This window comes from Natrix helvetica (genome assembly GCF_964273705.1).
Source record: "Natrix helvetica genome assembly, chromosome: 4".
Taxonomy (NCBI): Eukaryota; Metazoa; Chordata; class Lepidosauria; order Squamata; family Natricidae; genus Natrix; species Natrix helvetica.
This window is the reverse complement of record NC_138550.1, coordinates 61,855,541-61,868,818: the sequence shown is the minus strand read 5'-3', so window position 1 is coordinate 61,868,818 and position 13,278 is coordinate 61,855,541.

Sequence of the window (13,278 nt, the reverse complement as noted above, 5' to 3'; positions counted from 1 at the left end):
TGAATAATTTTGCATCAGTTTTTAAAGCTGTATTTTTGAAAAGGAGCAGAATATGTATGTAATGTAGTGTTGGAAGAAATATCTGGTTCCAGGTGGGGAGAAAGGTGCTAGAAATAAAATGGAGGCTAATTGGAAAGAAGGACTCTGTTTATTGATGAGCAGAACCAACTGCAGCATGTAGTTCTGGGACAGTTGACAAATTGGTCTGATGAATACATGGATTTTTATAGTGTTCTGATATGCTGCTAGTAGAAGTTTGTGCAGTGTACAGTAGTGACCCTAATATTTTTTTGCTATTCTAACTGTGGTGCATTAATCCTATTATGTCCTAAAGCTCATGTGCTGTTCTTCGGATTTGGGTGGGTGGGTGTGTAAATTTTAATCCCATGAGCTGGAGGTGAAGGTCTTTTGTTTGTGAATATGCTGGCCTGGATTTCTTAAACAGCACAAAATATCTATCTCAAAAGACTTCAGGCATTTGCTGGAGACTGTTGGGGCTGTTTTCTGCCTTTGTTAAGATTTTTTCTTCATTTCTCCTTTAGGCAAATATAATACTCTGTCTCTTTTAATATTCCCCAAAATATTTCATTCTCGTGGGGGGGGGAGCATCCTACAATTCCCCCTTTGTGCCATAATAAGTGTGGGTGACACACACACACTTATTGGCACAAGATTAAGAATTGATCAGATTGTCAATACAAAGGCTTCCGCCTTGTTAGAGGCAGCAGAAAAGGATCTCTGCAGTGGCTCCCAAAAGGAGAGCTTTCAACCGATGAGGGTCTAGCAGCCAGGGCAAAACTTCTGTTCAGTAGAAAATAAATTTATAGTATCCAATATTCTGTGCCAATTATTTTTAGATGTTTAATGTTAATTTCTGTGAGCTTTCAATCAAACTTGAAGCAAGCACATGTCCCAAAATTCTTGGCAGCCATCATTGTGCCTTAGTAGATAATCAAAGCTGCCTGTTTCCTTGGGTTTGGGGCAGTGGTGGGTTTCAATTTATTTTACTACCAGTTTGCTTGTGCGCTCACGCAATGCTTCTGCACATGCGCAGAAGTGTCTGGCTCATGGGCAGAGCCTCCCACTGCTGCCATTATCAGTTTGCCCAATCAGAGGTGAACTGGTAGAAACCCACCTCTGGTTTGGGGTTTGAAGATCTCTTTTCTGCAGTGACGTGCGTTGAGGTTTATGACTGGTGAGGCACTGACACAGTGCTGAGTTTCAAATATTTTTAGACTTGTGGACTTCAACTCCCAGAATTCCACAGCCAGGCATGCTCAGTTCCAATTTAAAGCGACAGCATTTGTTTTTCTCCTTTGCTCCTTCTTTCTTTTTCTTTTTCTTCTCCTTCCCCTCCTTCCTCCCTCTCTCCCTTCCTCCCCCTCTCTCAAACACACACACACACACACACACACATACACACAAAAGTTGGATTGGACTATCTCTCCTACCCCTTCCCTCTCTCACTCACTCTCAAACAACCCCCGCCCACACACAAAAGTTGGATTGGATATCTTTTCCAGTGGCTTGAAAGCAGCTCCTCTGCCATCCCCCCCCCCCATTCCCCTGCTGCCTTTCCCAAACACCTCCACCATTGCAAATGCAGCTTGCTGTCTGGGTGGGAAATGCCTGGAACACAATAAAGCCCACCCACCACCTCCTGCTGGCAGGCTGGGGTGAGAGGAGAGGCAGAGAAGCCGGAGGGGAGCCGAGCCGAGCCTTCCAAAAGAAAGAGGCTGGGGGGAAGTGTGTGTACTACAGCATGGCTCTTTGCCTTGCTTCCTGCCTCCTCCTGTGGTCTCCTCAGTGCTCGCTTGTGCTCTCCCTCCCCAAGTGTAGTTTGATTGCAGGTGGAGCCACGTTGCCTTTTCAAACTTGTAATCAGTGAAGCTGGGCCAGATTTTTATATAGTTTTATCCAGCTGTGTGTGTGTGAGAGAGAAATGAATGGGGGCCTGGGGAGGAAGTCACTACACTTGGGGAGGGAGAGCACCAGTGAGGTTAAGCAGAGTCATCCACGGTGAGGCAGCAACTAGCTCAGCTTTTTACTTTTACTTTTTTTTCATGATGAGAGTGGTGAGGCTGTGCCTCACTTGCCTCACCTGACTGCACATCACTGCTTTTCTGCTACCTCTTCATTGAGGGCATATGGATTGTTAATTGCCTTAGGGGGTGGAATTGGCATGGTATATATGATTTAATGCCATAGAGCAAGAACCAGCTTAGGGGAAGTTTTATGTGGAGGTAGGTGAAGGGGATAGCTTCAGTGTGATCCTGAATGGTGTGTGTGCAGCTACTCCTACAAGACAGGTAGTGCAAACATCCTTGATAATTTTCCCTCCCTCCAGACAAAAATCTGAGGACTTGCTGTGCCAACCACTGCCAAATGCCACAACACATAACTAAGGCAGAATATCAGCAAATAGCCTGAGTCTGTAAAGATGAAGTGAGGAAAGCTAAGGCTCACAATGAAGAAAGGCTTGAGACAAAAGTAAAAAAATAACAAAATAAATTCTTCCAACATGTTAAAAACAAGAAAAAAGTCAAGGAAACAATTGGTCCATTGCTAGGAGAAAGTGGCAAGAAGGTGACAAGCAACACGGAAAAAAGCAGAACTATTTAACTCATTTTTTGCATCTGTCTTTACACAAAGGGAAAAAACCAATCCAACCTATCAAAAATAGCATCACAAAAAACAGATTACGAACACAAGTTAAACTAGGGAAGAAAATTGTAAGTGAACACCTGTATACCCCAGACGAATTCAAATCACCAGGACCAGATGAATTACACCCCAGGGTTCTGAAGGAACTGGCAGATGAGATCTTACAACCACTGAACTATATCTTTCAGAGATCCTGGAGCACCTACCGTGTTTCCCTGAAAATACAACCTGTCCTGAAACTAAAGCCTTGCCACATTTTTCACGTGGGCAAAAATATAAGCCCACCCCCAAAAATAAACCCCCTGGACAACCCCCCTCCGGCCAGGCAGAGCACCACTCACAGACATAGCGGTATCCTGAAGGCACCAAGCCGCAGGAGCCGGGGAGGGGGAAAGGCGCTCACATTGCTTGCCGCCTTCGGGATACCGCTAGGTTGGGGACTGGCGTTCTGCCTGGCTGGAGTGGGGAGTTGCCATGCGGCTGCTCCTTGTGAACTGGCTCCCGAAGAGTCCGGGCCCAGCTCTCCCTGCAGCAACCGCCACTTCGCTCCGAGCATAACGTCTTCTCCGGTTCCAAACTCCCAAACTCGGCTGCCGAGTTTTCCAGTAGCGGCTTCTCTAGGAGTGCGCTCTATGGTTGTGGGCTGACTGCAGGAAGACTCTGTAAGAGAGTCTTCCGGACAGAGAGTCTTCCAGCAGCCAGCCCACAACCATAGAGTGCACTCCTAGAGCGGCCGCTGCTGGAAGACTCGGCAGCCAAGTTTGGGAGTTTGGAACCAGAGAAGACGTTATGCTTGGAGTGCGGCGGCAGTGGTGGCTGCTGCAGGGAGAGCTGGGCCCTGACATGTTGAGGCTAAGATGCTGGGGGTGGAACAGGCGTTCGCGCAACCTCCTTCTCCAGCCCAGCAGAACTCCATGCACTGACATAGGGGGTATCCGTAATGTGCCAAGCCAAAGGAGCTGGGGACTGGGCAGAGCAACATGTGGCTTGGTGCCTTAGGGATAGTCCCTAGGCCAGTGAATGGTGCTCTGCCTGGCTGGAGAGGGGGTTTGCCGGGCGGTTGCTCATGAGCTTGGTCACTTCATGGCTGCTTCGCTCCTGAGGCTGTGCCCGGCTTTTCAGGAGCCAGTTTGCAAGGGAGCAGCCGCCCGGCAACCCCAAAACAATAAGCCCTCCCCCATAATAAGTCCAAGGCCATATTTTGTAAGTAAAAAGAAAACAAGACCCTGTCGTACTATCGGGGAAACATGGTAGAAGTAAACAAAATAATAACCAAAAGCCAACATGGGTTTGTCAAAAACAGATCATGCCAGACTAATCTTACTGCATTCTTTGACAAAGTGACAAAACTAGTGGACCAGAGGAATGCTGTTGATATAATTTACTTGGACAGTAAGGCATTTGATAAAGTAGATAATAACTTACTACTAAATAAAATAGAAAAATGTGGGTTAGACAGTATCACCACCAGATGGATTTGTAACTGGCTGACCAACCACACTCAATTTGTAGTCCGCAATGGAACTGCATCTACATGGAGGGAAGTATGCAGTGAAGTACCCCAAGGCTCTGTTTTAGCCCCAATACTCTTCAACATCTTCATCAATGATTTGGAGAGGTGGGGCTTTACCTTGCTACGACATGACATGCAATCTTGGGGCTCCAGGATTGCTGTCGATATCTCTGTTGCTGGACGATCCTTTTTGGATCTAAACCATTCTGAAGGAACAGTGAAGGGCATGTCCTGCTGATCTCAGGGGCTCGCAAAGCCCCTGATTGATCCAGGAAAAAGCTCTTTTTGCTGGCTACAAGAGAAGCAGACAATATGGCTGCAGAAGATTTGGACAAGCCCCTGAAATGGAAGCAGCACAGAGACAGTGTGTCGAAATGGTGAGAAAAATATTTATTATTAGAGAAGAGAAAACCCAAAAGACTCAGAGTTAAAATAAAATTGAAGATAGAAGGAAACAAGCAGCGTATTTACCCTGGTTTAAAACTATTGTGTTATCTTTTTCACTTTAATTTTGTTTGTTTTTTATGGATGGACTTTTTACAAATGCCTCTTACTTTTAAACTGGACTGGTTTTTTTTTCCCCTTCTTCCTCTATACATTTCCCATTTTTTGTGTTTGTGATCAATGAACTGGAACTCTATCTCAGATGTCGAAACATAGATGAAGAAAGGGGAGAAAATTTAGCAGAAACAATGAGAGTAATTTCGGCAGAAGCACTAGTGATAACAAAAGTCAAGCAAATGAAAGGAACAGATGGAGGGTTTCGAATTCTTTTAAGATATCCAATGAACAACAAGTTCCTTTTCCCATGACCTTACAAGGGTGGTTGGAGAAGGAATACAGTTCCCGTAGATCAGGTTCAGGCTCGTGCATCTCTGTGAAAAGTTCCTTTCTGTAAGTAACGTGTAAAGCTGCACCACTGTCCAAAGTCCACAAAAGCTGCCTGTCGTACTCTAGATCAGGTTGTGGATCATTGGTTAAGGGCAATGTGGTGAGTGGAGCTTGCGGATCATGCCTTAGACCACGACGACCTTGTCTTCCACCTCTACCTCTGCCTCTGGAGTCTGTTCCTCTGGGCTGGTATGTGACTGGAGCTGGAACTTGTTGGGGACAATCCCGGGTGTCATGTCCCATACAGTTACAGATGTAGCATCTTGGCATCCTTGGAGCATAGGCTCTTCCTCAGAAGGGACGTCTCACTGGAGCTCTTGACGCTGGTGGCCCTCGTAAATGCGGTGTGGCTAACATAAGTGTTCCTCCTCAATTAAAAGTCTGCAAACATTATTGACTGTTCGTTGAGCAATCAGCACATGGTTAATCTTTGTAATGGCATCTTTCCATTCATAATTCAATGAGTTAATGATAATGCTGATCATTTGAACATCATCAATAAAATGGCCTCTTTCTCTCAATTCTTTTCTCATTCCTTTCAGTTTGTTCAAATGTCCACCAATTTGTTCACCACGTTTCAACTTTGAACCATGGAACTCAGACATGAGCAGACATGAAGATTCAATTGAAATGGGCCTGTAGCAATCTTCCAAATGGGCCCAAATTTGTTGGGCTGTTGCATTAGGTGAAAAAATAACCTGCAGTTCAGTTTCCATGGACATTAATAATGTTGTGCAAGCCTTAGTGTCTAAGTCTCTTATTGCAGGAGTCCATGGCTGGGCAGGAGGATTAAACACCATATAATGGGTACCTTCTCTGCGAAGCAAAATTGAAATCTCACTGACCCAGGCTTTATAATTTTGCCCTGAGATTTTCAATTTTGACTCACTAGTCAATGGAGGAGCAAAAAATGCTTGTTGAGGGATGTGCATTTGAAAAGCTTGCTGCTGTTGCACCTGTGGTTGCTGTAATGTAACCTGTGGCTGTTGTGTTACAGCTGGAGCTGGTGTTTGGGCAGCAAAATTAACATGGCTTGCTTGGGTGGCAGGTATCTGCATTAAGTATTGTTGTGTTCCATCTGAGAAGGCACGTGCACCATCAATGGGTGCTGAAGATTGGGCCTATGGAGACACGTTTTGCGTTGCAGCCTGAATATATGAGTAATCTGCTCTCTGTAGTAAATTATTTCTGCCAGGAGATGGCGCTACAGCCACATCTCTTGCCTGTAATATTTCTGCCTGCATGGCATGGGCCATTGGAGAACAAAAGAAATCACATGACAATTGTGACGTGTGCACATCTCTCTGTTCTGATTTGCCTGACACAATATCCTCCAGGGGGGTGTCTTAGGCTTTGGAGAAGAAGGCAAGATGGCATTTTCAGAAATTTGAAAGAGAGGAAAACCCCTCTTATTTGCCTCTAGCGCAGCATAATCTATTTTGGCCTGAAGAAGCTGGTGTTCAAAAAATTCTATGTGGTTACGATAGCTTTCCATATCTTGTTCAGAGGTGTGGAGAGAATCATACATTTCTCCTTGTGTGCGAGAGTGAAATTCCTGCAGCCGCGAGAGCTTTGGCCTGGCGCCAAGCATTTCAAAATCTCTAATCGTTTGGGATCATGCATAATTAAGAAGATAAATCTACTGACCTCGGTCGAGATTCATTATCTCCTGGAGCAGTCCCATCTTGTTGAGAACTTTCTCCCACAGTAGGGTCTTCACCCAGTCCGGTTGCTGGAGCAAGTGGGGCTTCGAGGTTTGTAAATCTTTGTAAAATACTTTCCTTTTCTTCTTTGGAGAGGGTGAAAATATCTGAATGTCTTGAAGAGAAATCTTTCTGTTTCTTTTTTTTCGGCATGTTAGGAAAAGATCTAAATGTTCCTCAGTCGTTAAATCATCCTGTCTAATTAGCCTATTACGCTTATCTTTTGGAAGTAACTAACAAGGAAAAAAACCATAAATCGACCATGCTCTATTACCATCTGTTAGGGTGTGAATTCCGCCCTGAATTAAGGAGGTGTGAATCTTGGCATCCCTTGTAGCATACTTTTGAAATAAGTGAAAATAAACCCGAAGCAAGATCTAATAAAAACATTTTTTAATATAAAAGAAAATAAAAATACAAAACTTGCTAACTTAATTAATTACATCTTGCAAAGCTATGTGCCTGCCTCCTTCGTCAGGCGAACAGAAGATCAGAAGAGAAAGTTAAGAAGGAATGTGAAGTGCATGCGCACTAAATCATTTGCAGATAAGAACTGTGACCTGTGCAGTAAATCTTCAGTGCAGCTAGCAAACCAATTAACGCAGTGACACTGCTGCATCTTGTTATTGTTACTTCCCCACCTTTTAAGAGTAGGTTCAGAGGTGGGTTGCTCCCAGATCGGCCTGGATTGGGCAAACGGGTAGTGGCAGCGGTGGGAGGCTCTGCCTACTTGCCCGGATGCTTCTGTGCATGCACGAGCATGAGCAAACTGGCAGCACCGGTTTTTGCAACCCACCTCTGTTTAGGTTTGAATATCTTTCCACAACTGCACTCAGTTTGTAACAATCTCTGCTTTACTGTGTCAATGTCTATTTGATGTCTCAAAAGCCAACTCCAGCATCAAGGAGACAAAAGCAGGGTGATGGGAATCATGTTGGGAACAGCTGTGCCTGGAGGTTTGGATTCAGTGCATGGGGCAGGTGAATGCAGTTACTCTCCTTAGTAATGGTGGTGCCATTTGCAAACAGCGGTATGGCATGTGAAGCAGTTTCTTTTTCTTCATTCTCCTTTTTTCCTATGAAGTTGCACACATTTCAAATGACTTTCTTCTTCTCCTTGTTGAGAAGTTTTTAAAACCCTTATTTACGTGACACAGTTCCCTTAATTAATCGGTGTGTGTTGCATAAACATATTAATTGTAGAGTGGCCTTTACCAAACTGGTAACATGAAGAAACTGTAATTGCACCCTTTACATCATCATTGTAAAAAGCAGAAATTGCTTTGAAGAGTGCATGCTTTTATTTCACTTTTGCATCATCCAGTATAATCTTGCCAATTTGCATGAATATTATCAGAATTGAAGCATAATATCTAATAAAACTCTGACAAGATACCATGAAATAAAATGGCAACACTTTCTCTTGAAAGTCACTGTTTCTGATATAGAGAAAGTGGGTGAAAGGAAGTGGCCTCATTAAAACCCTAAACCTTTCTTTCACTTAATGCATTTCGTTAGAGTTGAGGTTTAAAGGAAAAAGTACTAGTGTGGTGAGCAAGTGGTGGAAGAATAAGGGTTACGTAAGACTACTGTCAACCAGGCTTAAAACACACGTGTGATTTTGTATAAATATTGTAAAGCATTTTGTATAAAGGAAGTAATGTACAGGAAGAATGTGAAATTGTGAAAAGTAATGAGTTCCTTTCTTCAAAGGCAAAGAAACATGTTTTTTTCTTTTATTCCTATCCCATTATTTGTTACATGTGCCTTCTTCAGTTACCCATTATCTTATCTCCATGTAGAACATCTTTAGCAGGCTTGGCATGAAGCAGAAGAACAGGGACCCTGAATCACTTGCCTGAAGAATTCCACTTGGTATGACCCCTGCATGTCTGATGATTCTGCTATGGAGGAAGCTGCAGTTTTATGACATTAAATATTAACAGTGGGATATTAATAATGAAGGCTGATAGCTCCTTTCCAGATGCCTATAGTTGCCTCTCTCTTCCACTCTGCCAATCCTGTAAGACTTGAGTTCTTTTTTCCTGCCCAGGCAGTGTGATTGGAGGCTTCTGATAATTAAGGTCAGAGGGGGTATGAAAAATAACACAGTGATGTCATCAGTGTGAATGAGAATTATCCCTGTCCTAACTAGTGTGGTCTGCCTCTCTTCCTCTCCCTCTTTAGCCTTGTTGCAGATTGGCTGGAAGAAAAGCAATGCATCATTAAAGGCAGAGAAAGTGAGTGATGCAGTAAGATTCATAATCAAAAGTATGGCAACAGAGGCCATCCAAGACTTCCATATTCCCAGATTGATCATTTTAGTTGCACAAGCAGAGTTAAAAACAATGCTGAAATATATTTTGTGATTTCCCATAAATATGGCTTTCTTCCCTTCTGCTCTGATTCTTTGGCCTGTGCTCATCTGTCACTTTTCTACACTGGTCACAATGCAAGCTGATGCACAACTCTGCCTGCAATTCTATCTGTTTTGCTGCTTGGATACTTTCCTGGGGATAATGCAGAAGGCAGATGGCCCACTGCCCTTTCTGCAGTTGAATGTCATGTCAGAGCTGGCTGGGGAATTCTGGGAGTTGAAGTCCACACATCTTCAAGCTGCCAAGGTTGAGAAACATTGGAATAAAGTTTTATTTTGAACTCAAAATTATAAGTCTAATGTACAGAATGCAAAATGCTACTGGAAAATTATGGAGGGAAAATATTTGCATTATTGGAATAAGTGCAAGCATGCTTGAACAGAAACTTTTGCTAGTTTATAAATAGTGCAACTTTATAGTTATTCTACATTATACCAACTCTCACAATCATATTTTCTTTCTCAGTCATAAAACATGCATAGTGGACCCTTGAGTTTCCTTTAATACAGAGGCTGAGTAGTGCATCACCTTTTTTGGCTTAATGCTCAAGAGCAGGAGTGGGTTTCAACTGGTACATACTGGTACAGCCATACCGGATGGTGAAATTTAGTGTGCCTTCCTAAACCCGTTGGTCCGGATGCCCCATACCGGAATGCTCCATCCCTTGGCCTGCCGCCCCCTGCTTGCTTCCCCACCTGTCCACACCATACTTGTCCCGCCCGCCGCTCACTGACTCGCTGGCTTGCCAATTGCCCCACCTCTGAGAGCCCTATTTCAACTGTGGTGCGGACGGCCCACTTACCTCTTTTCCTGTTTGGCTCTCGCGTTGTCGCTCGCTAGCAGATTGGATCCTTGCCTCGCTTGCCTTCCCTGTTGTTATTGCTCCCTCCCTCAGGTAAGTAAGCTGCAACTAAGTGCGGGGGAAAGCCTAGGTGGAATGGCCTGTGGATCTGCATTCTAGGCAAGTCTGGGGACCATGCAAAGGCCTTCACGAGGTCCCTGGGCTTGCTCCAGGGGCAAGCCAGGTGGAGTGGCCTGCCGCAGCTCTAAACTGTAGGTGAGTCCAAGGATCCTTTATGGCCTTCACAAGAACCCCAGGCTTGCTTAGAGTGCAGGACCGCGTGGCTGCAACTAAGTGCGACAGCAGGGGCGATGGCAGAAATCCAGGTGGAGAGGCCTGCCACGGCTCTTCACTGTAGGTGAGTCCAGGGATCTCTTGCAGTCTTCATGAGAACCCCAGGCTCACTTAGAGTGCAGGGTCGCAGGGACACAACTAAGTGTGCTGGCAGTGGCGGCGGTGGCGGCGGGAAGCCAGCTGGAGCAACTCTGCACTCTGGCCAAGTCCAGGGATCCCTTGCAGCCTTTGTTCCAGTGGTTACCCAAGCTTGCCTAGATCGTAGGACCATGTGGCACTTGGCTGAGGCTGTCAGCCTCTGTTTCGCTATTTGCTTTCAGCTGCCATTGAAACGGGAAGGGGGGCCTGGTATTTGGGAGGGGAAGTTTAAGTACAGGAGAGATTGTGAAAAGGGAGTTTTGGTCTCACCGTCTACTGCACATGCTGGAGACTAGTGCTTGGTGTCGGTCAAGGCCAACCGTCCTGCATACCAACCTGATGATGCTCCTTGAAGATGGAACTCACATGACATCTAAGGGATTTGCAGATTGGACAGTGGGATGAGGGTTACCAGAGGAAGGAGGGTTGGTCACATGTTGATATGTATTATTTTGCGTGCTTTTGCCTCAGATCTTGCTTTGCTTAGCTGCTATCTTTTCATAACCAGTAAAAGTACTCTTAATTCTGCAAAATGGAGTTAAGTGGTTTCTTTCTTGGTTGCTGAGGGAGTCCGGCTTGACATTAAACAAGATCTCACTTTCACACTCATTCCAGAGCTAACACCTTCCAAGGGGAGTGTAAATAAAACCAAAACCTTCCAAGGAATGTCCTACCCAGGCAGTGACCAGGAGGACGACATAGGGGCAGCTGCATCCTCGTGTCCCTTGGAGACGGAGTGGATGGCGGATCTGAATTTGGATGAACGATCCGTCTGCTCCAGGTGGTCGTTGGGAGTGGGACAGAAGTATGACTCTGAGGAAATTCCAGCTGGAGTTACCACAAGGCAACATCGGCAGCCAGCAGCTGCTTGGCAGGACACCGATGAGGAGAACCTTATGATGTCCTGGGCTATGAAACTCTTTCAAGAGGCTTGGGAGAGGTGACGTTTACATGAGAGCGGTCCCAAAAGAGAAGCTGATCTCCCAGAGCTAGAGGAGAGAACTGCAGAAGCCCTGTTCTGCCCAAGGGGGGCCAGGGGGCAGACAGTGAAGCTCATCAGTATGGGGAAGCCCCGGCAGCAGCAGCAGCAGCCATGAAAGCCCTTCCAAGAGGAGGAGGCCCCCGCTGCAGACGCCGGATGGCAAAAGGTCCTCCGCTTGGAGAGAAATTTGGAGGTGACCCAAAGGAACTAGGATTTTTCCTGGTCCAAGTCTGGAATTTCATGCAACAGTTTGGAGATGATCTCCCCACAGAAGAAGCCAACATAAGAGTTGTTACCATGGCGCTGGAGAACAAGGCAGCGGCATGGATGGTTGCCCTGCATAACAATGACTCCCCCCTGCTGAGAGACTATAATAGGTTTATGGCCGCCCTGAGGAAACGCTTTGATGACCTGCTCAAAGAGTGGAAGGCCAGAACCAGAATGAAAACCCTTACCCAGGGGAAGAACCCAGTGGCTGATTACATACAAGAGTTTTGTGAATTGTCCATTTATATGCCGGGTTAGTCGGAAGAAGCTTTAATGGACAGTTTTATGGATGGCTTAAACAAAGATATATACCCAAACTGTGTAAACAGCCGCCCCTCCCCCCGTAACTTGCAACACTGGGACGAATTGGCAGCAGACGTGGAGATCGATCTAGCCAGAGACAAGTACCGTGAAGACAGTGAGAAAGAGAAAGCTACCCCTCCCAAACCCCACAAAGAAACTCCGAAAGGAGGAAAAAGTTGGTCTACAAGCAAGCCCCGATCTACCACTTGCTTCTGTTGTGGAAAGGAGGGGCACTGGGGAGCAAATTGTCGCTCCAAGATTAGCCCAAAGCCATCTGCCGGGGGGGGGAGAGGAAGCCAGACAAACAACCTGGGAAGAGAAGGGACACCGCCATGAAAGAGGTGGAACCTGTTGCGCAATTCCCTCCCATCCCAAGAGAAGAACCGTACTCCTCATCGGGGGAAAGTGAAACCAAATCCGATGACGACTGTCTGGTATTTTCCAAATCGGGCCCCATGACCATCCCAGTAGAACTTAAAGTGCCCTCTACTGGTGCCCAAGCAGAAATGTTGGCCTCTTTAGACTCGGGATGCACACGTTGCATTGTTAGCCCGGAAGTGGTGGAAAAAATGGGCTTGAAACTGTGAACTTTGAAAGTCCCCATTGCTTTTTGCCAGCTAGATGGGTCCATAGCTGGGGGGGCTCCTGCCCATTTTGTGACTGAGCCTATAAACATGTGATTGGGAGATCACCAAGAAACATTAAGTGTCATTGTGGCCCCGGGGATAGACCGGCCTCTCATACTAGGTTTACCCTGGTTACATAAATGGAACCCACACATCAACTGGAAGAAAGGGTGGTTGCGCATCCGATCCGCTAAACCTCCTGAGGGAGAAGGGAGGGTTTCCAGTATTACTCAAGAAACTCCAGGCTGCAGAACTTTATGCCAAATTGTCTAATTGTGAATTTCATCAAGAGAAAATTGATTACTTGGGCTACTGCATCTCCCACAATGGCATCGAGATGGACCCAGCAAAAGTCCAGGCTGTAACTGAGTGGGCACTTCCTCGCACCCGCAAACAATTGCAAAGTTGTTTGGGATTTGCGAATTTTTTTTATATAAATAATATTTATTAAATGTTTTGATCTTTAAAAACAATAGAGAAGACACAGCAAAGAAAAAAAACACAATAAGACAATAAGACAAAACAAAACACAGAACATACATAACAATATACAATAATTTTACAGCTTTCTCTATCGGCTTTCCTTCTTAGCTTTTATAATTCTCCCTTCTGCATTGCCTTCCTCTCGCTATAACCTTGTCTTATGATTTAACAAACATAGTATGAACTCTTATAATAG